This window comes from Theropithecus gelada, chromosome 10, assembly GCF_003255815.1.
Source record: "Theropithecus gelada isolate Dixy chromosome 10, Tgel_1.0, whole genome shotgun sequence".
Classification (NCBI taxonomy): Eukaryota; Metazoa; Chordata; class Mammalia; order Primates; family Cercopithecidae; genus Theropithecus; species Theropithecus gelada.
The window spans coordinates 4489225-4512252 of NC_037678.1; the positions used below are offsets into that span (position 1 = coordinate 4489225).

At 61.5% G+C, this 23028-nt stretch overlaps 1 pseudogene; it reads right to left on the reverse strand.

The window, feature by feature from the left end:
• Window positions 1-6976: 6976 nt before the first annotated feature.
• LOC112633174 lies at window positions 6977-21627 on the reverse strand (annotated as a pseudogene).
• Between the last annotated feature and the right edge of the window lie 1401 nt (window positions 21628-23028).

A 23028-nucleotide genomic window follows, 5' to 3' on the forward strand; every position in this document is an offset into this window, starting at 1 on the left:
CCAGCTACCTCCTCAGCCTGGGTCCCCAGGGTCCCCCAGGGGCTGCCCCCTGCTGCTGGCCTGCCCTGCAGCCCCCTCTGCCACTTTCCCCCCTGGTGCTAAGTTCCACCCTATTCCACTTGACTGAGTCCTCACTCTAACCTGTTTGTTCATTCAATGGGCTTTTTGTTTTTGTTTTTGTTTTTGTTTTTTTTGAGATGGCATCTTGCTCTGTCACCAGGCTGGCTGGAGTGCAGTGGTGTGATCTCACCTCACTGCAACCTCTACCTCCTGGGCTCAAGTAATTCTCTTGCCTCAGCCTCCTGAGTAGCTGGTATTACAGGCACCCGGGCAGGAGGCTGCCAGGCATGTCACTGGCTCAGGACAATGACCGGCGGTCCTGTGGCTGTGGTGGGCATAGAGGCCCTCACACCTCCCCTTCAATCACACACACGCCAGGGGAGCGGGAAGCGCCCTGGGGTCCCTCCCCAGGATTGTCCTCAAACCCAAGGCTTCCACAGCCCAGAAGGGGTCACCCTATTCCCAGCTTTGGCCTCGGAGGTGGGGGCTGCTGCCACACAGTGTCGCTGTTGGGAAATGCACAGTCCAACGGCGGGGGTGGCTGGCGGGCAGGGGCCCAGGCTGCCCAGGAGGGGTGGATGGTGGGGGAAGCAGGGCGGGGTGAGAGATGGCAGCCATTGAAGGAGGCACTGACCGCCCAGGGCAAGGCCCTTTACGGCTTCCCTGGCAGGGCACGTGGCCCTCCTGGGCCCTTCCTCCACAATTCACAACAAAATCACAAACCGCACCCCCGAGCAGGGTGGTGAGAAGACACCCAGAGGCCAGACTGGGTTCACGCTGTATTCACCCGTCATCCACCCCATTCCAGAACATACTCATTACACATTCTACATTCAATATTCGAGGGGCCATTTTCCCTTCCTGCTTCAAAAGAAATGGAAGCAAGACTCTTCCTGGGCCCTCAGCTCTGCGCCCCGTGCTGACGCGTGACCCGAGAAAGGTCCCCCTCAAGATGCTCCCTGTCTGCCACCTCGCTGGTCTTGTCCTAGCCCTGGCCCTGGATGGCGGCCCTGTCCCTTGGTGCTCAGACTGCTGGGTTCGAGAGGTAGACTGGCTCTGCATCCCTTCTAGGAAGGCCAAGGTCAGCAGTGACCCTTTTGAACCTTAGGGCCCGGGGGCCTCTCAAAGGGCTCACTCCGGACAGCCCAGGAGCCCCCTCGAGTCTCTCCGAGACCTCATCTCCTCGGCGAGCAGGGCCGTGCAGACCTTTCTGCCTCGGGTAAGGCTGTGCCCTGGCTGTACTGCCTGAGCTGGGAGGGGTCCGTGGCACGAGGCTCCTGCACAGCCCAGGAAGCTGGGGCCATCCTGAAGGTCCCTGGTCCCCGGCTCTTCTCTCTGGACTTTGTTCTCAAGGTGACTCATCCACATCCCTGGGCACTCTGATATAGTATCAGCTTAAATCCTCATGGGCGCCCTGGGAGGTGGAAGCTACGGTGACCCCACCACGAGACGGGAAACAGGCTTGGTGAGCAGAGTGACTGATCTAGGCCTGTCACCCCCAGAGCTTTCACAAGCTGCTGCCAACCAGGTGATAAGTGGCTCCCTCCTCCCAGGGCCCTCATCCTATATTTTGGGCGAGTTCTGGCAACCCCATCTCTAGGTACGGCCAGTCCTTCGGTCAGCTGGAGGGTAGGGAGGGACACGGGGTGAACCAGGCATCACCTCCTCCAGGAAGCCACCCCTGACTGCAGAGCTGGGTCCAGGGATCCTTAGGGTTCCCCAGCCCTTGGGCTGCTCCACTGTGATGCTGACCCCAACACGTGGCCACTGTGTGTCCCTGGCAGCTCCCCGACCAGGCCTTGAGCTCTGCAGGGCCAAACCCTGCTCCAACTACACAGTATGGGGGCTGGGAGGAGAGGCTACGTTCACAGTCTGCTCAGACACAGACAGGGGCTACGGTGGCCAGAGGTGGGTCTGAGCCGTGGACTGAGGGGTGGGCGAGCCGTGGTGAGCAGGACAGAGTCCTGGTGGAGGTGAGCACAGGCATGAGGGAGGGGTGCTGGGAAGCAGCGCAGGCGAGGGTGTCGGCAGAGATCTGCTCCAGAGACAGAGGGGGTTGCCCTGAGACTCTGAGGCAGTGGGAGTGGGGAGGTATGGAAATGGTGTTCACAGGACAGAAGTGACCAGACGTGGCTGCAGACTGATTATGGGGTGAAGAAGGGGAGCTGGACAGTGCCCATGTGTCACTCACTCTGGCCCCAGAGGATGATGGGAGAAGGGACCACGGGGCAGGTCACTCACTCTGGCCCCAGAGGATGATGGGAGAAGGGACCACCGGGCAGGTCACTCGTCTCCAGCTGCAAACTCCTATGCTGTCAAGACCCAACTCAGATGGCCCCTGCTTTAGGAAGCCCTCCCTGCCCTTGGGCCCCTCCTCCACATTCCCTTTGCCCTTGGTCCACAGTGTGGCAGCAGCTCTGGGAGGGTAGGCAGGCCTGGGCTCTGAGGTGCTTGCCATGAAGAACTGGCACAGATGGGTGTCAGGGTAGGGGGTGCTGGTCTGTCCAGATGTGGCCATGCAGGGCTGGGGTTGCCTGCAGAACCAAGGGAGGTCAGGAGGGCACAGGGGGGAATCTGGGCCAAGATCGTGGCCTGGGTCAATAGGAGGGGCGAGGATGGGCATTTGGGTGGGGGAGGTGTGGGCCCGGTTGTGTCAGCACCTCCCCTCCAGGTGCTCTCAGTGCTGGTGCAGGCATGGACAAGCCCACCCTGCATGCCCAGGGTGGGACTGCTGAGACCAGCCTATGGCAGCTGCTGGCACAGGGGCATGAGGCCTCCCAGGAGAATAGGTGCACATTTGGGATGGCAGTCAGTCAGAGGAATTACGGGTGCCCTGGAAACTGTCCTGAGGGAGGATGGAAGGACAGGCATGTCCAGGCTTTGGTCAAGGCACTTAAGGTACTGAGGTGGCCTCGGGAGCCGGCCTTGGCAGTGCTCTGAGCTGCGGACCTGGGGCCTCGGTGGCTGCCCCGTGGGGACCTCTCCACTGGGCTTGGGTCCTGGTGCTTAGCCTGCCTGGCTCAAAGGCAGCATAAGAGGGCAGAGAATGGGCTGGGCCTGGCATCCTGAGCCCAGGGTGCAGCATGGAGCCAGCTGAGGACTCTGGAGGCGCTGAGAGGCACGAGCAGACAAGCCTGATGACCTGGAACAGCTCATGGCCGGGGGCCTCCACACTGTCCCGCAGCAGATGCCCCCCAGAGCCCAGTCCCTGGGCTTCCAGAATGAAAGGGGCCAGTTCCAAGTTCACGGTCAGAACAGCTTTATTGACTCTAGGCCCCAGATGCCCGCCCATCTTCGGCTCAGGCCCCCTGTAGGTCACCGACGTTGGGGGCAGCCCTCCCGTGGGGTCGTGTCACTGGGCTCCTCAGGGAAGGCAGTAGGTTGTATAGTTATCTTCTGAGGGGCAACATCACTGCCCTGAAACCACACAACCTACTACCTCACCCCGCCAGGCCCGGCCTTGCACTGCGGGAGGGCCCGCCGCCCCCGCCCAACACCAGCCCCTGCCCAGCGGTCCTCCGTCACCGGAGCAGGAGGGCTGGGCAGGCGCAGGGCAGGAGGGATGGGGAGATGGCACCCCAGGAAGGGGCAGCTGCTACTGGCTGGTCTCAGGAAGCCCCAGCTCTCTGGGCCTCAGTTTCCCCAGGTACAGAGGAGCCACCATCTGCCTTCAGGTTGTGCCCATGTGGGGCCCAGTGTGTGCAGAGCTGTTCCTCTCACTTCCTGCTCGGGAAAGGTGCCTCGGCCTCCCTTCCTCCACAGGCAGAGGCCCTGCCACTGAGCTGGCCAGGCTGGGGCACATGCTGGGCACCTGGGGTGGTGGGCAAGGACAACACTCACGGCCCCGTGACCTCCGCACGTCTCAGCCACCCCTGGCCCCGTGGTGCCTTCTGGTGCTCAGCGGAGGGTACGGCCCAGTCTCCTGCTCAGGGTCACCCACGAGCCTGTGTCTGATGGGGCCGGTGTTGGGAGACAGAGGTTGGACAAACAGCCGCATGCATCGCTGCTCTCAGTGTGGCTGGGGCAGAGGGTGGGGTTGGCTCAGCTCTCCTCTGCCTTGGATGCTCTCCTTCCATCCTCATCTGCCTCCATTTTACAGAGGAGGAGACCGGCCCAGAGAGATCAGGGGCCTGTCCAAGGTCACAAGGCAAGAGGAACCTAGGCCTGTCAAACTTCTTAGTGTAGGGAGCCCCTGCCCCCGCCTGCTGCCAAGCCTGCCCCCAAACCTGCCCCCGCCCCTCCCAGCCAGGGTTCCAGATGCTCTGTCCACCGCAGATATTACAGCCACTTCAGGAAAGACAGTAGATTGTATAGTTATCCCATAGCAGGGCAGAGCCCCAAACTATACAACCTACTACCTCACCCCAAAGGGCAGTCGGTCTTGGTGCCGATGGGACTCCATGGCTTCCAGAGGCACCTCCTGGAGCAGGGGAGGAAAGAGGGCTGAGGGGAACAGGGCTCGGGGCTTGGTAAGCCACAGGAACCAAGGGCACAGGGATTCTGGCGGGCAGGTGCGGTGGGTGCAGGGGACTGGGACACCCAACCTCTGGGAGTGGGGACACCGTGGCCAGCACCAGCAGGGACAGGAGCCTGCAGGAAACCACCAACCAGAGAGGGACGAGAAAGAGAGAAGGAAGGAGGGAGGGAAAGCCCCAGTGGCATTTTGCGACGCTGTCACAGGCAGCCGGCCCCCTCTCATCTGGACAGGAGTGGCCGTAATGTCCCCAAGGAACTCCGCAATGGAGACCCTAAGAGGAGGGCTGTTATCTGTCAAAGGCCAGCAAGCCATGGGCGTGCGAGTGCCCACCCTACTTGGCCCTCCCTCCCCGCGCAGGCCGCCAGAAGCAGCACTCGGGGCCCCCAGGCTGGCTGAGCAGCAGCCCCCGGGGCGTGCTGTCTCCTCCCACTGGGCAGGCAGGCATCCCTCCCCAGGGACTCCGGCTCTGGCCCTGCTGTGCAGGCTGGCCTGAGCTGACCATGCTATAGGAGGTAGTGGGACATGGTTCTTTCCTTCCTTGAAGGAAGTGGCCTCTTGGGGAGAGCAGCTGGAGGGGGGAAGCACAGACCCTCGGGGCCACCCAGGGTCCAGTGCCTGTCCCTACGGGGGCTGGCACACTCATTGCCCTAGCTTGGGGCTCACAGGGCTGGGACAGAGTGTGGCATGAGGACAGCACTGAGGGGGGTCTCGGGGTTCCCCTAGCAGGGGAACGTGGCAAGAGATGGGCTTCCCTGAGCCCCGCCTATCCTGGGCCTGGGGCAGGGTCAGCCTCAACAAATGCTAACTGTGGCTACCACCTTCCTGGGGGAGCCTGGGGAAAAGCTGAGGAGGCAGGCACGACTGTCAACTCCTCTTACTAAAGGTGAGGAGACCGAGGCCCAGAGAGGCAACATGACCCAGATGTCACACAGCCAAGGGGGGCAGCAGAGTGAAGTCCAAATGTTCTGCTTCCTGCCAAGTTAAACGGCGCGCCAGCTCTCAGCTCCCCGTGCCCAACTGGACTTGGAAGGTCTACCCAAGCCCTCCTTCCACAGCCCATCCTGAGCAGGCCGCCTACTCCAGGCAGGCACCAGGCTGAGCTGGACCATTTAATCCTCACAGCCCTGGTGAGGCTGAGATAATGCATCCCACTTCGTAGTGGGGAAACTGAGGCTTGGGGGTGCTGAGGCTCTGGCTGGATCCCACTTCGTAGTGGGGAAACTGAGGCTCGGGGTGCTGAGTCTCTGGCTGGATCCCACTTCGTAATGGGGAAACTGAGGCTCGGGGGTGCTGAGGCTCTGGCTGGATCCCACTTCGTAGTGGGGAAACTGAGGCTCGGGGGTGCTGAGTCTCTGGTTCTAGGTGCCTTTGCTCTCAGAAATTGGTCGGGGAGGGGGTCTGCTTGCTCTCTGGGCACTGTGTCCTACTCCCTCCCGAGGGGCATCTGCAGCAAATCCCAGGTCCTCAGCCAGCAAGGAGACCACTGAGGCTCACACCTGGCGCCACCCACACAGAACTGGAGACTGAGATGCTGACTCACCCAGGCGTGGGGACCGGGAGGGCCCCAATGCAGCCTTACCCTCCTCTGTCCGGGCATCATCTGCCCTGGGGTCTCGAAAACCCCATGTTCCCTCAAGGCCTCAGAACAAAAGCTGTATGAGAGGGTCTGGGGGTCCTGTTCCCCTGCCCCAATTCTGGATCCCCTGACTGGTGGGCAGGACCAAGATGTCCCTAAGGACTGTCCGGGCAGAGCCAGCCAGGGTGGGGCGGGGGCTGAAGGGACAGTGGCTGAGGGTCTCCTTGGACCCTCCCAGCTGTGGTGAGTGGCCAGAGTGGGAAGATCAAGGCCATCCCAGCTCCGCTGAGCTCAGGCTGACTCAGGCTGTCGCTCACCTCATCACCAGCTCCCAGTCAGGTGGTCCACCTTGAATGTCCCCACATCTGCCCCCATCTGCACCCCTGGGAAATGCCTTGGGGAAGGCTGTGGGGTGGGCTGCACCCTAAGCATGCGCTCTGGGCTCCTGACTTAGTCTCTGGCTGGCTGGGTCCCCTCACACCTACTGGGTTCTGACCCATGGTCCCAGTAGGCTAAAAGCGGGGTGGCGCAGGACGGCCCAGCAGGTGGAGCTGTGGGAATCCGGGCCGGCCTTTGGGCTACGCTCTGGGCAGGTCTCATGCCCTCGTGGGCCGTGGTCTCTCCACTGAGGCAAGGGGTCAGCTGCCAGGGCCCCCGCCACCAGCCATCAGAGCTGGAGTGCAGGTGGGGACCACCACACAGATTCCAAAGGCCCCAGCCCGGCCTCCACAGGTCCCCCAAGCCAGGACTTCAGCCCCCCAGAGCCTGCAGTGCCCACCATAGGGGGCCCCAGCCCACAGGTCTGGTTCTATAAGGTGTGGCAGACAGAGAAAAGCAGACAGGCCCCTAGTCCACCCTGGTCGTCACCACAAGTGCCCTCTCCCTGGGCCCCTAGCCCTGCCTGGGAGAAGCAGATATGACTCAGTTTCCCTTATTTGGCCTTTCTTGTTCTGGGTTAGACTTACCCAGGTGGCATCTTGAGTCATCCTGGGCAACGGCAGGTAGCCTCAGGGCATTAGGGCTGCCTTCCAGGATGACCGGTGGCTAGGTGACAGGAGGGGCTACCGCAAGGCTTCTGTCCCCAGGGAGCACTTGAGGCAGGCTGGGCCCTGCAGACAGGCAGTGCACGTAACAGAGCCAGGGCCAGAGTCTTCAGGCTGTGGAAGTGAGGCTGAGGGCGCCTCTTCCACTCAGACACCCTGCAACGAACCACAGCTCCTTCAGGCCCTGTCCAGCCTGAGGGGTGCACCACCAGAGTCAAAGGTCACCATGCCCCAAGTGCACAGGGGGCAGATGAGGTGGGCCAACCGGGGGAGCTTGCTGGAAGGGTGGCGGGAAGACAAGAAGAGACATGGCTTCGGGGAAGGCCACAGCCTGGGCAAAGGTTGGCCATGAGACCATCAGGTCCCCATCTAAGGACCTCTGTGCCTGAGTGTGGGGCCTGGAGAGGACCAGGAGTGGCCTGGTTCAGACGATGGCCCTCCCTCCCTATCAGACCTCCCATGGCTCCTCCTACCTCCAGAGCCAGGATGGCAGGAGGCCCAGCTCACTGCGAGGACAGCCAGCCACAGGCAAGGGCTCCAGGTCAGCGCCCCTTCTTGACCTGTCTGGTTTTAAAAACAAAAGTGACAAGTGTCAGCTCTAGAAGAGATGTGGCCTCGCCCAGCCCTGAACCCCTTTGTGACCTTGGGCCTTGCCCAGACATCCCGCAGCAGACCCAACACTCCAGCCTGGCCTGTCTCTAGCTAGTGGCTCACCCACCCCTGCAAGGGCCTGAATGGAATGGCCTCCGTGGCCAGCCCTGTGTTGAACAATGCCAGATCAGAGGCGACCAAGACCCAGGCCTGTCCTTGAGTGGTCAGTGGTCACGTTCCCCTGCTGGGAAGCCTGTGCCCTGCCAGGCTGGTGCCTGGATGTCTATGGCCCAGAGGAGGGCCGGAGGATGCACAGGGGGATAGCCTGGTGCCACTTTCCCGGGCGCCTGGCCTGTCAGCAGGTGGCTGGACCCTGTAAGGAGGGATTAAACCCCCACTTCACCGAGGAGGATGCTGAGGGTCCACAGGGGCTGTGGCTTCCCCTGGGACCCAGGCCAAGGAAGGCTTGGCGTCCTCCCACGAGCAGAAACCCCCCGGAGGGGCCCACAGGATCCAATCTGGGCTGCAGGGCTTCGGCAACAGCTTGTCCAGTGAATCAAAACTTCACTTCACTCCAGCCCGTTCTGGCCGGAGTGCCCTTGCAGGACAGGCACGGGGTGCAAAGGCCAGAGAGGTGCATCCAGGTAGGAAGGGATGTGGGTCCCCAGGGCTGAGCTCAAGATGCTGGATGGGAACAGACATACTCTGGTTCCCCGCAGCCCTGTACTATGTGACCTCGAGCAAGGGCAGCCCTGCTGGGGACCAGGAGAGTCACCCACCAGGCTGAGGGGCCTGTGGGGACACCGGTTGGGAGGTGCCTTTCCCTCCTCCTCCCTGAACACTAGCCCTGCCCGCACTCCCAGCCAGCCAGGCCATCCACCACTGCTGACACCCTCTCTACTGTCTCTGCCCCTCCCCAGCGTGCCCGCAGCCCTGGCTCCCCCTCCAGCCTTCCAGAGCAGCGAGTGCCCCGGGCAGGCCTCTGCTCCCAGCATTGCCCTGGCCTGTCCCTCTGCCAGGCACGACCACCCTCCTTTTTCCCGCTCCTTTCCCCAGAGGGCCCTGTGTTCCCCGGTGAGTCCTGGCTCTGCCCCCAAGGCTCTAGGACTCACATCTGGACCACCCAGGCCTGCGGTGGTCAGGGAGCCTCAATGTGGTAGTGCCCGCTCTGGGGGACTCTGAGGAGGGTGTCTGGACACGTTTCCTGCACACCCTACACTGCTGTGCTCTACAGGACCAGGAAACAGACGCTGTGACCTTAGTGGGCTCCACCCCCACCACAGGAGGATTTGCACAGGAGAACTCCAGCCGACAACCAGGACTTTCTTGAGTACGGGGTGGGGAAAGACTGATGTTTCCGTGTCGTGACCCACTCATGGAGCCATTTCTGAGCCGGTGGGGAGAAGGCCCCAGTTGCGTGCATTGTGGGGTGTGCGCGGGGGTGATCTCCAGGCCCACCTGCCCGGCAGCCCTGGGGGTGAGCATGGGGCTCAGGCCTGGGGAGACAGCAGGAATCTCCCCTTTCTCAGGAGGCTTCCTGAGAAAGACCAGAGAGACCCTTCCCAGCCAGCCTGGATGAGGGCTGGGCGGACCACGCAGCGTGAACGGCGCTCCCTGAGCAGAGCTGACGGGGAGTGAGCAGTCGGCAGGCGCTCCGCCATCTGCCAGCTGCCACCTCCCGGGCGCTGCCCCGGCCCCACGGTGTCTGCCCGTGGGCAGGGTGCCCGGCAGGCCCAGGCAGGGGAGGGGCCAGGCCAGCCAGGACAGGTGTGCGGAGGCCTCAGTGGGCAGGTGGCCATTTCAGGGCCGGGCGGATGTCTGGAGCAAGTGAGGCAGACAGACGGTGTCACCCTGAAGTCACCTCGGGCTTGGCTCAGGGCCACTAGGAGGCGGACCCCCCTCAAGGAGCACACCCCCGCCACCCTGATTGGGTTTCTCCCCATAAAGCAGCCAGTGTCTCTGCTCAGCAAGCCGTGCCAACAATGGGGTCTGGGAAAAAGACGGGGAGGGGCGGCGTCCGGGGGCTCGGACGGGAGGCGGGCCTGCTGCAAACACGGCCCAGAAAGCTAACGAGACGCGCACCCGGCAGCCTGCGGCTCTGGCTTGGCCGCGGCAGGGCGGGGACCAGGGCGAGGTGTGGGAGGCATGTTAAAAGGACCAAAAAGCCAGCCATCAGCAGAAATATCTTATTGCAAAATTTTAAAAAATCAATGTAGAAGGGTCCATAATCTAAAAATACCAACTTAAATCAAGATGGGACGGGTAAGGGTTACTAACCTCTCCTCTGGCCTCAGGCTGCAATACAACTAGGCCGCCCACAGTCTCATGGTCCCCAACAGCATGCCACGAGGTGGCCGTGGCAAAGCCACGACTGGAACTGCACTCCTCAGATCCAGGCTCCTCCCCTGGCCCTGCACACCCCACACAGGTGGGAAAGGAGTGTCCCCAGGATGGAGCATGGCCCGGACCCCAGGCCTGCCTTTCTTCCAGGGCTGTCTGGGGTGCCAAGCTCCCCTTACTGGCCCTCCTGCTAGCACCCTCCCTGTCTGGCTTCCCCAAAACTGACACCCACATGCTCCGGGTCAGGGTCTCCACCGTCAGGGGTCTGTGCCCTGTCTAGCTTCCTGCTTTCCTGTTTTCTCACAGCCACTAAGCTCTCAGTGGGGGTGGGGGCAGGCTCAGGGAATCTCCACTCCCTGGGGCAGGGGCCAGGCCTGCTGTGGCCACATGTCCTGCACCCAGAACAGGGTCAGAGGTCCAGCAGCCTCCAGTGTTGTGGCCACAGGTGTGAGCGTGGAAGCTCACAAGAGTAACGCAGCACCCGAGACACCTGAGGGCTGGCACTGGCAGGGGAGGACCATGCTCTGCAGACGCACCTGCATCCATGGGGCACAGGCCTGGGGGCTGCCAGGCCTGGTTCTGACCTGCTCTGTCTCCCTCAGTGATGGGCCTGGGATGGGGCAGGTGAACCCCTCTGGGCCTCAGCTGCCTCCTCTGTAGGATGGGTCAGGACGCCAGCCCCCGGGATGTGGGGAGAATCCGGCGGAGCTGCTCGTTAATGCTCCAGGGTTACGCAAACAGGCGCACTTGGAGTCCAAAGGCGAAAAGCAGGAATGCGGAGCCCGCTCTTCTCCTGTGGGGACCTCTGTCTGGTGTTTAATCATTAGGCATACTTTTAACCTCAAAGGCGTGTACTTATCTGAAAACATTCTTAATTCAAGTCACAGTCTGGGTCACAAGGTGGGGAGAGTAGGAAAGAATCGGGGGTGGCGGGGGGCGGTGACCAGATGCAACCACATCATTAAAAATACCCCAGCCTGAACCCCGCCCTGCGGTCACCCCACCCAGCAGCAACTCCCCACCAGGGACCAGCCCTTCTGCGGCGGGGGGGCTTTTCCTGCCGGGAAGCCTGGGGCTCCGTGTGCCCCAGGAAGCTGCAGGCCTGGCCTGGCGTGTGGGGCAACTCTGGTCTGAGCGGGCAGGCGGGCAGAATTCTTCCTTCCCATGCCCGGCTGGGTTTCCCCGGGGCGAGGGCAGGGCCTGGGCAAACTTCGCTTTGTGGTGACGGAATGTTCTGTCCAGGAACCACAGGGAGAGGAGTCTGGGCGGGGTGTAGGGTGGTGTCCAGAGACCTTCCCAGGCCTCAAGGGCTTGGCTGGGTGCCTGGCAGGTGTCTGGGGAAGGGTCTCCTCCAGCAAGGAACCGACCCACAGCCATGTAGAGAACACAGGCCACCGTGGGGTCCACCCGGCACCACCCCACGCCACCCATAGGACCTGCGTTGACCCCTAGAAAATGCACACACTTAACACCATTCCCTGCTTCGCCTGGAGATTTCTCCCAACTTCTAGGAGGCGCACTGCCCTCCAGGGGACCTTGTTGCAGAGATTGCAGGAACCCATGTGTGGCCAACCTCACAGGGCTCCCACAGGGCCCACCTGCCCCCTCCCGGCCTGGCCAGGCCAGGGGCACAATTGTCCTCCACAGCCCACAGCCAGTGTCTCCCTGATGCTGATCTGAAGCCCCCCACCCCCCAGGGGTTTCCTGGAGACCGTCCCTTCGGAAATGTGCCACTTGGGATCCTCTGGGTGCTGGAAGGGCAGGTGCATGGGGCAGGAAGCAAGCTCAGAGGCTCGGGAGAGGCCAAGGGGCTCCAGTGAGGAGGGAGATGCTGTCTGGAATGGCTGAGGTTGTAGGGATGGGGCCTGCAGGAAAGTGGGGGCTGTGCAGGTACCCAGGAGGGAACAGGTCACAGACCTTGGCTGGCCCCACCACAGGAGAATCCTGGCCAGAGTGCGGCCCTGCCCTCTTCCTGAGGTTGGCGGTGCCCATCTCTAAGTCAGAAGCTGGGCTGGCCACTGAGACACCCACTCCCGGCCAGGCCAGGCCAGAAGCGCAATAGGTGAAGTGGTCAAGGCCTGAAGGCATCGCCCCTGAAGAGGTGCGGGGAGCCCATGGGGCCCCACAACTGCCTGCACTGCCCTCGGCCCAGGGCTCCCCTGCCAGCGAGGCTGCACCGGCCCGGCTCTGGCTCAAGGCTTCTCTGTCTGCTCGGCAGGACCGCCTCAGGGTGGCAAGGGGCCGGCAGGGCTGGGTGAGGGGCCAGGACTCCCAGCCTGCCTTGCCAAGGGCTGGCTGGTGCCAAGCCTGGGTCAGACACGGCCAAGGCCAGACTGGGCGGGGGCTGGTGCTGGGCTCTGTCCAGGCCGCCAAGGGCAGGCAGGCGGGCCATGGCCGCCCTCCCTCCCAGGCCTCTCCAAGGCCGCGGCCACCTCAGCTACAAAATGGCGGCAGGCCGGGCGGCCATTTTGCAGAGCGCTTGGAAGACAAAGGCCGCTGCGGGCGGGAGCGGCTATGGGGCCAGGAGGAGGAGGAGCCACTGGAAAAGCAGCACAGTGCCCGCCCCGTGCATGGGCCCAGAGATAGGCAGGTGGGCCTTTTCTGGAACCTTCTTCCGCCCAGGCTCCCAGCGGCCGGGGCTTCTAGAGACCTTGTCGTCCCATCTAAGGGTCTTGCAGTGGCCCCGGGGGACTGGGGCCTGCCTGGGGCACCGAAGCCCTCCCATCTTGCAGCCCAGGTGGCCTAGCCTGAGGCACGACCTCTGGGGGAGGTGGCAAGGGCCTACTGAGCCTGGGCTCCCGGATTCAAAACCTTCCTTTGCCCCCAGACCCAGGGAGGGCTGCTCCTCATTTATCCGAGGTTGGAGTGGTCCCCAGACAGGCGGCTCGAGGGCCTGGCCTGAACTCCAGGGACCACTGTGCCATGAAGCAGCTGCCATGGGAATGCTAGGGAACCTGCTCCAGGGATGGGAGGCTGCTCCCCCCTCCACCTTCCACAGCACCCACCCCACAGCCTGGAATTTTTGGGGCCCTGCCGACAAGGGTGGGGGGTGGGGCCCACTCGGCCCCTCCTGGAGCCCTGCCCCAGCCACTTCCCAAACAAGCTCCGAGCCCCGTCCTGCTCATCTGTCTGGTGACCGTCTGTCCACTCCCTTCTTGTGTCCCCTTCTCCGGCCTCCTCTGGACAAGAGGCACAGGCCCCACTGCCTCCAACAAACACTCGCTGGAGGCAGAGTAGAGCCTGGCAGGCAGCACCCCCAGATCCGACAGACGGACAGCCCCAGGGTGCCACAGGGATGCCTTCCTGCCCCCGCCCAGCAGTGGTCTCCGTGTCTCTTCACCAGGTCTTAGTGAGAACCCAAAAGTCCAGCCAGAGGTCCAGCAGCGAGGGTGCTCCCAGGCTGGGGGTGCAGCCATGTGGCACTCCCTCCCGGCCTGTGCAGGGCAGAAGCCTGTGATCACCACCAATCCCACTGCACAGACAGGGAGGCCAAGGCCCAGGGCAGCCGAGCTGTGGCCGGCAGCGGGGTGCTCACAGGGCCACCGGGTCAGGGGACAATGTTACTCACACACCTGAGGACTCAGCCCAGGCCTCTGACGGGGACCGCCAATCCGGAGCCACGGGCAGGGCCTGCATCAAAAAACAAGAATGAAATGAGGGAAGCCCACACAGTGCTCACGGGGTGGGGGTTGCCTGGGTGACACAGTGCAGCATCAAGGGCAGGTGCTACTGTCCCCATCACCGTGTCCCCAGTTGCCCTGATGACTCTCGGTGTGAACAGCACAGCCACCTCGCCTGTTCTCGGGGCCTCTCCCACATGTGGCTGCTCCACGGTGGGGCTAGACCAGCTGCATACCGCAGGCTCCTGGGCACATGCTCCCAGCTGGGGACCTGGCCAATGTGAATGCTTTGCCACTGTGACACGCCAGGCACCCACTGAAGCCCCTCACACCTGGTGACTCACTCAGTCCACGCGTAACCTGATCAAATGCAGGAATGGAGTGGCTGTTCCTTCCCCCACAGCCACAGCCAGTGCAGAAGCAACTGTGCTCCCCATGTTTCAGGGATGAGAGAACGGGGACCCAAAGATGTTTACCTGCCTGCGCACAGGCACTAGGTCCTTCTGTGTTAGGTGAGCCCAGGAAGCCCCCATCAGGAGGCCCGTTTTCCTTTTTCAGGGACAGCCAGGGGCCTCTGGCTCCCCAGTTCTCGAGGCCAGCCTGGCTGGGTGAGCGAGGTGTTTTTGGAGAAGGGCACGTCGTACCTGGGACAGCTGGAGCAGCAACACGAAGCTGCGGGATGAACTGGGAGCCTGCTCTTTCCCAGAGCTAGACATGGCAGTGCTTTCAGCTCGCTACTGTGTGGTGAACAAAGTCCCCAGCCTGGGCCATGCCTGAGGCCAGGTGCCCAACCCACCAGGCCAGGGAGGGAAACTAGAGCTAAGGAGGCAGCAGCCTTGGGCACTGCCAGGAGCACTAGGGCTGGGGTTTGGCCCACTCCGACACCATCCCGGCAAGGGCCTGAGTGGCAGGGCCTGTCCCCACCACACAGTCAGACTTCGGAAGGCTCGGCCCAGACCCCAGACCTCAGCCCCTCCCTGCCCCTGAGGGATCTGGCAGCCCCACACCTTGGCGAGACTATGTTCATGGAACCCAGAGGTGCTTCTACTGTGGGGCAGCTTGGGACCAGAGCCCTGCTCTGCTGTATGCCAGCCTGGTGGCCGGGGCAAGCCCCATAGGCTCCTGGAGCCTCAGGTGAGGGACACTCAGCAGGGACATCAGGAAGAGGGATGACTCCACGTGACTGGCTCAGGGCTTGGCCCACAGGAACTCCTAACAAATCTGAACCGAATCAAGAAGGTGTTTCACCCAGATGCTGTTGCAGGTGGCTGTCCTTGCACCATGTCGCATCCCTCGTCACAGTGAGGGCTCAACCTCATGCTCACCGAAGTTTCTCCCAGCCAGAGAGCGCTGCTCAGAGCCAACAGGGAGGTGCCGAGTGACAAAATCACTCTGCATTCTGTCCATAAAGACAGCCCCGACTTACCAGGGTCCAACTTAAGATTTCTCAACCCGAAGGGATATGAATTCAGTAGAAACCAACCACACTTCAGTACAGTGTTGAATAAATAACAGGAGATCTTCAACACTTTATCATCAATAGGCTCTGTGTTAGATGATTTTGGCCAAATGGAGGCTAACATAAGTGTTCTGAGCACGTTTCAGGGAGGCTGGGCTAGGCTATGATGTTTGGTAGTTAGGTGTATTAAATGCTTTTTTGACTTACAATATTTTCAATTTACAGTGGGTTTCTCAGGACAAACCCCACTGCAAGTCAGGAAGCCTCTCTATTTTCAGCGGGACTGAAAGATCAAATGCAGGGCCATTGTAAGGGCTTGCTTGCTTCTGTCTGAGTATAAAAAGGCATCTGGGGCCGGTCGCAGTGGCTCACACCTGTAATCCCAGCACTTTAGGCTGAGGCGGGCAGACCAGCTGAGGTCAGGAGCTCGAGACCAGTCTGGCCAACACGGTGAAATCCCGTCTCTACTAGAAATAGCCTGGTGTGGGGCAGGCACCTGTAATCCCAGCTACTCTGAAGGCTGAGGCAGGATAATCACTTGAACCTGGGAGGCAGAGGTTGCAGTGATCCAAGATCATACCAAGGCACTCCAGCCTGGGCAACAGAGTGAGACTCCTGTGTCCAAAAAAATAAAAAATAAAAACATTTTAAAAAATTAAAAAAGGCATCTGGGTTGCTGGACGTGGTGGCTCACGCCTGTCATCCCAGCACTTTGGGAGGCCGAGGAGGGTGGATCACAAGGTCAGGAGATCGAGACCATCCTGGCTAACAGTGAAACCCTGTCCCTACTAAAAATACAAAAAAATTAGCCAGGCGTGGTGGCGGGCACCTGTAGTCCCAGCTACTTGGGAGGCTGAGGCAGGAGAATCACTTGAACCCGGGAGGCGAAGCTTGCAGTAAGCTGAGATCATGCCACTGCACTTCAGCCTGGGTGACAGAGCGAGACTCCATCTAAAAAAAAAAAAAAGGCATCTGGATATTTGACATGAGAACAAACTTCTGTCCCCTCGACCTGCATGCAGAGGCAACCTGGGGCCGTGGCTCACGCCCTTCAGCCTCTGGGGAGAAGAGAAAGTGCCACTCCACCGTCTGCAGGGGCTGCTGAAGTCACATCATGGTCCGCCGGGGCCCATTCTCAGGCTGTGGATACCAGGTCCACTAGGCAGTCTTGGAGCCGGCTGATGTGGCTTCTCAGCATGGCTCTGCCATGGGGTGACAGGCCATCACCTATCTCACATCTGCACCCATTCCTGAAGGATGGGGCGGCCTCTCCATCAGCCAGAACCCAGGGTACCCAGAAAAGGAACAAGTTCCTTCAGAAAACCAGCCAGTGCCGGGTATCAAGGGGGCCACGTGGCTGCCGGCTCTGGTTGGGGCTGTAGCTCCTGTTGTCTGCTGAGTGTGGGTTAGGCACTGGGCCACTGCCACGGTGTGGCCAGCAGGATGCCACCTCCTGAGTGTGAGGCCTGAACAGCCCATGAGAGGCAGGCAAGGCCGAGGGACCTGCCTGGCTGAGGTTTCCCCGTCCTGGGCCAAGGACTCCAAGGGAAGCAGTTTTGACTTAGCTAAAAAACAAACGCTGCTGAGGGAGTCCCTGTCCCCACGGACCTTCAATGGCTCCCCCAGTCCAAGTCAGCACCCCAGAGGCCCTCCACAGCCCCAGCAGCCCCCAAGGCTGCAGGCCAGAGTAGGGCCAGGCTCCTGGTCCCCAGGCTCCGTCTCTGCAAGAACAGTGTGGGACAGTAGCCCTGTCTTGCTGGTGGTCCTAACAGAGGGTGTGTGACCCCTGTGGTGATTACGCCAGCATCTGGCATCTGATGAGCACTGAGTAAGCACCTACTGTGTACACCCAGCCTCATCTTCCACGGGTCATGCATATTGGGGTGCTGGTCCCAGCCCTGGACTGTCCACTCTCCCCTGCAGGCCTCTTCTCCTCCACTCCAGGCCCTTTCCCACACGTCCTGAGCCTCTGCTGCTGCACACGGGTGCCCCCCTGCCCATGATCCAGGGGGCACACCCTCGCAGCCTCCCTGGACATGTCTGTCCAGGCTTGGGAGTCAGAGACTCAGGGAGGGGCACATTCCATGCCCAATCCTGTGTGAGGGACACGCCTGTGGGGTCTGTTTCATTTGGAACCTGGAGGCCACCACTGCTGCCATGGGATATCAGGGGGATTACACTAGATGGTGGCCAGCTGTGTATACAGGGAGGGCTGGGTGCAGGTGGGATGAGGTCCCACAGGCAGGCCTGGGCTTATGGTGGGTGCCAGGAAAACCCCGGCTCCATGGACCAGATCACCTTGGCCAAGACCCACTAGGTCCCCGTCAGATACCTGGGGTCAGCTGCTCCCCCAGGCTGGTATCCCTGTGACAGCCCCGTAGTTCCAAGGGCTGCCTGCTCTGCCCTGTGTCTCCTCTTCCCCAGTCCCTGCCCCTCTCCTGCCCCCACGCTGTTCTCCTTCCTCTGTTACCCTCTATCCTCTTTCTCCTCTGTCCTGCCCCTCCTCCCTGATTCCCCCAGGGGCCTCCCCCCACTACCCACCTGTGTCCCTCCCCACTCTCTGCTCGGCTGGTGGCCCAGCCCTGCATGCAGACACAAAGGCCCCGGGGCAGCAGCGTCTGCAGAGTCTGGCGGGCAAGGCCGACCTGTAAACACGCCGGGCCCCAGATGGCAGAGGGGTCCGGGCCAGACGCCGGCTGCTCTGCTGACATGCAGCGGCCTGGGGTCCTCTCCGCACAGCCTCGGGAGGGGGGCCTGCCCCTGGCCATGGCAACAGCAGGGAGGGGAGAATGCCAGTCCTGCCCAACCCACATGGCCGCACCGATGCCCCAGGAGGAAAGAATCATCGGCGACAGTCTGCACTCGGGGGCTGGCTCGCCAGGGCGAGGGGCCCCAGGCTGGCTGCAGCCTCTGAGCAGTTCCCAGCATGACAGGCCTGTCCCCGGCCATGGCCTCAAGACAGCCATGACAGACAGCAGCAGGCAGGGGCCATCTTACCTGCTGAGCCCCCAGCAGATACTGCAAATTGCCCCATAGTCACTGGTCCCCTAGGCTGCCCTTGGCCTCCCCTCCCAGGGCCCTTGAGACAGCTGGATCCTTGCAAACAGAAGCGGCACCCAACTCAGGCAGGAGGGAGCCCAAAAAACAGGGCCAGACCTGGACCAAATCTGGCTTCTTGGAGCCCCGGTTCCTCAGCTGCAGAAAGAGGCTGGTAGGGGCGAGGAGGGTGGAGGCCAGGCCAGCCCCAGCTGAGCCCATGCCAATGTGCAGCAAGCACCTGCCTGGCTCCTTGGCCCCCAGAGCTCTGGGGCTGGTGCAGTACACATGCATGGTGTGTGTGTGTGTATCCAGTTTTAGGCACACCCGGCGGAGGGTGGAGCCAGGAGGGAGAGGTCTGGGGAGCCCCGATTTTCATCAACGTTCACAAACTGTACTGACCTGAGGATAGACACAGTCCCTTGAGCTTCAGGCATCACTGGGGAGGTGGCCAAGGGTGGAAGACCTGGAAGGAAAGAGAAACGCTGAGGAAGTCTTATGGTGGAACCCCCGAGTGTGTGCGGCACTCTTCCCTCATCTGTTCCCTGTCGGCTCTGGCCCTGCCTGCCCTGAGACCGCCATGAGGCCTGGGCCCAGCTCAGGGGCTGCCTGAAGCTTTGGGTGCCCCCAGGCCACCTGGATGGTGAGGAGGCAGTGGGGGGGTCCCTGTCCCATTGGGCAGGGCTGCGGGCAGTGGTCACATAGTAGGCCAGGGACCCTTTGTTCTAATCCCTCACTCCCAGGCCTGGAGTGGGGTCTCTTCTAGCTGTCAGGGTCAGGCTGAGCCCCTCGAGGATCCTGGGCCGGGCAGACCGGGCTGCAAGGTAGGCCTGGGAGCCGGGCTGGTGCCGGGGTTTCCCCTTCTCCGCCAGATCACCCATCTCCAGGCTGCCTGTGACTGGAGTAAGTCCCTCCCCGCCCAGGCTGAGGGGAAAGATGCAGCTACCTGGGCCGTGAGGTCCCGGAGGGTCTTCCCAAGCCCGCAATGTGCTCCTGATGTCTCGGGTGGCGCTCTGGGATGGGGCCACGTTCTGCAAGACACAAGGAGACCAGGAAGTCACTTTAGGAGGTCTGGTGGCTGAAGACTGGGGAGGGAGTGAAGGTGGCCCCTCCCTCCACCCCTCAAGGATCCCTCACAACCTCCTGCAGGTGGGCCCAACCCAGCCAGCCCTGAGGTGAACTTTCCTGGGAGGCAAAGGGCTGTGAGGACAGCCTCTGTCTTTGCCTCTGCTCCTGCCTGATGCGCACGCCCAAAAGCAAACCCCACCCACTGGCTCTTGCACAGCCAACTGTGGACCTGGGTGTCCTCTAGGGTCCGCAGAGGAGGGGCCAGTGGGGCTCAGGGTGCTGGCTCACAGCGGAGCGCCGTCTCTCCACCTCAGTGCTCAAAGAAGCTCCTGCCCGCCTCGCTCAGCCCTGCCTTCGCACCCACTGTTCCGAGGGCTGGAGTGTTCTCCCACCATCAAAGGCCCCATTCCTATCCATTCTTTAGGTCACCTCCTCCAGGGAGCCCTCCTGAGTCAGGGATCTCCCTAGCTCTAGCAGTAAACTGGGGGTCCCTTGAAATCAGCTCACAGATACTTGCAATGCCCACATCTCCCCAGGCCTGGTAGCTCCACAGCAGGGACCATGTCTTACGTGGCTTTGTCCCTGGGTACGGCACATAGTGCCTGGCACCCGGGATGTTGGGAAGTGCCCCACTTATCCCCCATCACTCCTGGAATGATACCCAATATCTGGGACTTACAAGGTCCAAATAGGACTTTGGTTCTTTCCCAAGAGGTGACTCAAGTGGTCACTGTGAGCCACGGAGGGAGACACCCTAAGACTGACTGCAGGAGAACACCAAGGCCCAGCAGCTGGCATTCGCCTGGGGTGACCCAGAGGCCCGCTCCGTACCCTCCCCATCCTGCCTCAACTCAGGCTGGCAGGCGGGCACCACTTGCTATTGGTGAGGATTTGAGGGCAAACCCAGGCCAAGTCTGATGCACCATGGCTGGGGTTCTGCTGGGCCTCAGGCCAGACTCAGGTGGGGTGCTGAGCCCTGAGTGGGGGTAGGAGGAAGGTAGGGTCCAGGTCCTGAGGCAGGAGGGCACTGCACAGCCCTGTACGGCTGCACACCTCGGGCACTGAGGCCCACGGAGACTGTTTTCTCTCTCACACTTCCTGGAACCCTCCCCAGACCCAGGCTTCCCAGCTCCTATGGACCCCGGGTTGCAAGAATGCTTGGCCGGCTGGGTGGCCTAGTGTGGCCGCACTGAAACCGTGTCACCTGAGGACTGGGGCAACTCTCCTCTTTGACAGCTGAGAGTAAGTGGTGCTGGGTCAGGGATGGGGTAGGGCCAGGAGTCGCCCCGGTCACCGCTAACGAGCTAAGGGGGCGTCTTCTCAGCAACACTCCTGGCCTCGAGTTGGTTTCATGAGGCCTCCGAGGCTGGGAGACCTGCTGGTGGCATCCCACAGATGTGCTTGGCCACACGCTGGGCAGAGCCTGCAGCCAGCACCCCCACCCCGACCCTCTTCCCATCCCACAGAGGCTGTGCCACAATCAGCCCATCTCTGAAAATGGGAACAGGTCCACGGTGACAATCTCCATGCCCACTGAGGGCTGGGAGGGGTCCGGGGTCCCACAGAAGCTGCAGGTGGTAGACAGCAAGGGGAAGTCGGCGCAGGCCCACTGCTCCTGCCTCTTGGACAGAGCCTGCAGGAGGCGCTGTGCTGCATATGCTGTCCTAACCCTTAGGAGGCTGCGCTGAGGCCACAGAGCCCATCATCGGGATGGCCGGGGCTCCCTCTCCACTCTCCCACCAGCAGCCTGGGCCAAAATAAAAGCCCCCACCCTGGGGCCCTGCGTGCCCTGATATCCACTCTAATAACCCTGGGTCCCCCTGCCTGCCACCCACGGAGATGCCCCCCTGCAAGCTGGTTAAGGAATCCCACGTGACCCACCCTCACCTGCTGCCCTGGGCTGGCGTCACCCCAATGCCCTCACCTGGAGCAGACAGGACAGGAGTTCTGGGGCCCCCCAGGAAAAGTACCACAGACTGGAGCTCCCCAAACAGCATGGGGGCTGGCATGGCATGCCCTGCTCAGGTTCACAGGGCTGCCACCCGGGCAGGCCCAGCCGCAGAGGCCTACTTTTTTGTAGCTAGCCTAATTTAATGTATCTCGAACCCAGATTAGCATCAGACGTCAGAATTCCAGCTTACAGGAGCCAAGGGAGGGGAGGGGAGATGGGACAAGCCCGTTCCCCCAGTGGCAAGTGGAGAGAGACAGTGGGCAGCCCTACAGCCCACCTCCCGTCTGCCCTGGATGTGCCAGAGGTGTGTGGGATTTCTACCCTCACAGGTGAGTGGGCACCAGCTTTGGGGCAGGTGTGGTCCTGGGAGCTTCAGCTCCCCCGCTTGGAGACACAGGAGCCCCATCGAGCAGCACCAGCTCCCGCAGTCTGCCCACCACCACTCACCCCAGCGACCTCCCCTCCTCTCTGCCTGGTTTTCGTCACTGGGTTCTTGAGTTGGACAAATGCTGCTTTACCTGCCCACGGAGACTTTTAAAAATCTGAAAATGCCCTGCTCCCTGGGGGCTGCCTGAGCCTCCCAAGGCTGTCCCTCCTCTGAGCCCACACCCCAAGGTGTGCTTACTTGCAGCACAGGGCCAGCTTAGACCATTTTCACAGATCGTGGCCCACTGAGGCTGGTGCTAAACCTGTTAGAGTCAACACTGGGCTGGGAAAACTGCCCCAGAGGCCGATCGCCAGTCCCATCCCTGCCCCCTCCCTGCCCCTGCCCACAAGCACCCCTAGGTCCATCCGCAGGGTCTGTTCCCATCTCAGCTCTGCCCCTGGTCACCCTGAACAAGCTCCTTTGCCTTTCTGGGACCCAGTCTCCCTGTAAGATGGGGAAAATGACACCCACCTTCTTGGATTTACACATACGTCAGAGACGATGTTCCTTGCCTGGGCATGGTGGGACTCAGTGGACGGCAGCACCCGCTGCTAATCCCCCAGGGGGCTTTGAGTACACGGGAGACGCCACTCCAGGCTCAGTGCCTGGAGAAATTCCTCCCCCGCCTCTTTTCATACAACTGACTGCCAGCTGTAGTCTGGGCCTGTGGTAGGAGGGGCCTGGGAGGAGGTTGCAGGGGCTGGCTGGGAGATGTGGCAATAAATGTGGCCGGCAGGACCTGAGCAGACACTTCTGGAGGCAGCCCAGGAGGCTCTGAGTACCCTGCAGGAACCCTGACGTTGGCCAAGCTGCAGGGCCTAGGTCCAGGGGCCAGGACTAGCCAGGGACTCACTCTCGTCTTATCTTCAGCACTGAACTTGGTTCCTCTCCAAGGTCACATGTAGGAGAAACATCCTCCACGCACAGGTCAGTTACACCAAGCGCCCCTCAATTGATGTGTGAAGATGCTGCGGAAAGGATTGAAATCCAGCCCTGGGTAACGCTGTCAGATGCCCAAGGCCTCCAAAGAACCCCAAGCAGGCCAGGCACAGTGATTCACGCCTATAATCCCAGCACTTTGGGAGGCCAAGGTGGGCGTATCACCTGAGGTCGGGAGTTCGAGACCAGCATGGCCAACACAGCGAAACCCCATCTCTACTAAAAATATAAAAATTAGCCGGGCGTGGTGGTGCATGTCTGTAATCCCAACTACTCAGGACGCTGAGGCAGGAGAATTGCTTGAACCTGGGAGGCAGCCGTAACAGTGAGCCAAGATCACGCCACCACATTCCAGCCTGGGCGACAGAGTGAGACAGTCTCAAAAACAAAAAAACAAAAAAACAAAAAACCCCCGGCGGTCGGCAGAGGTCAAAAACACAT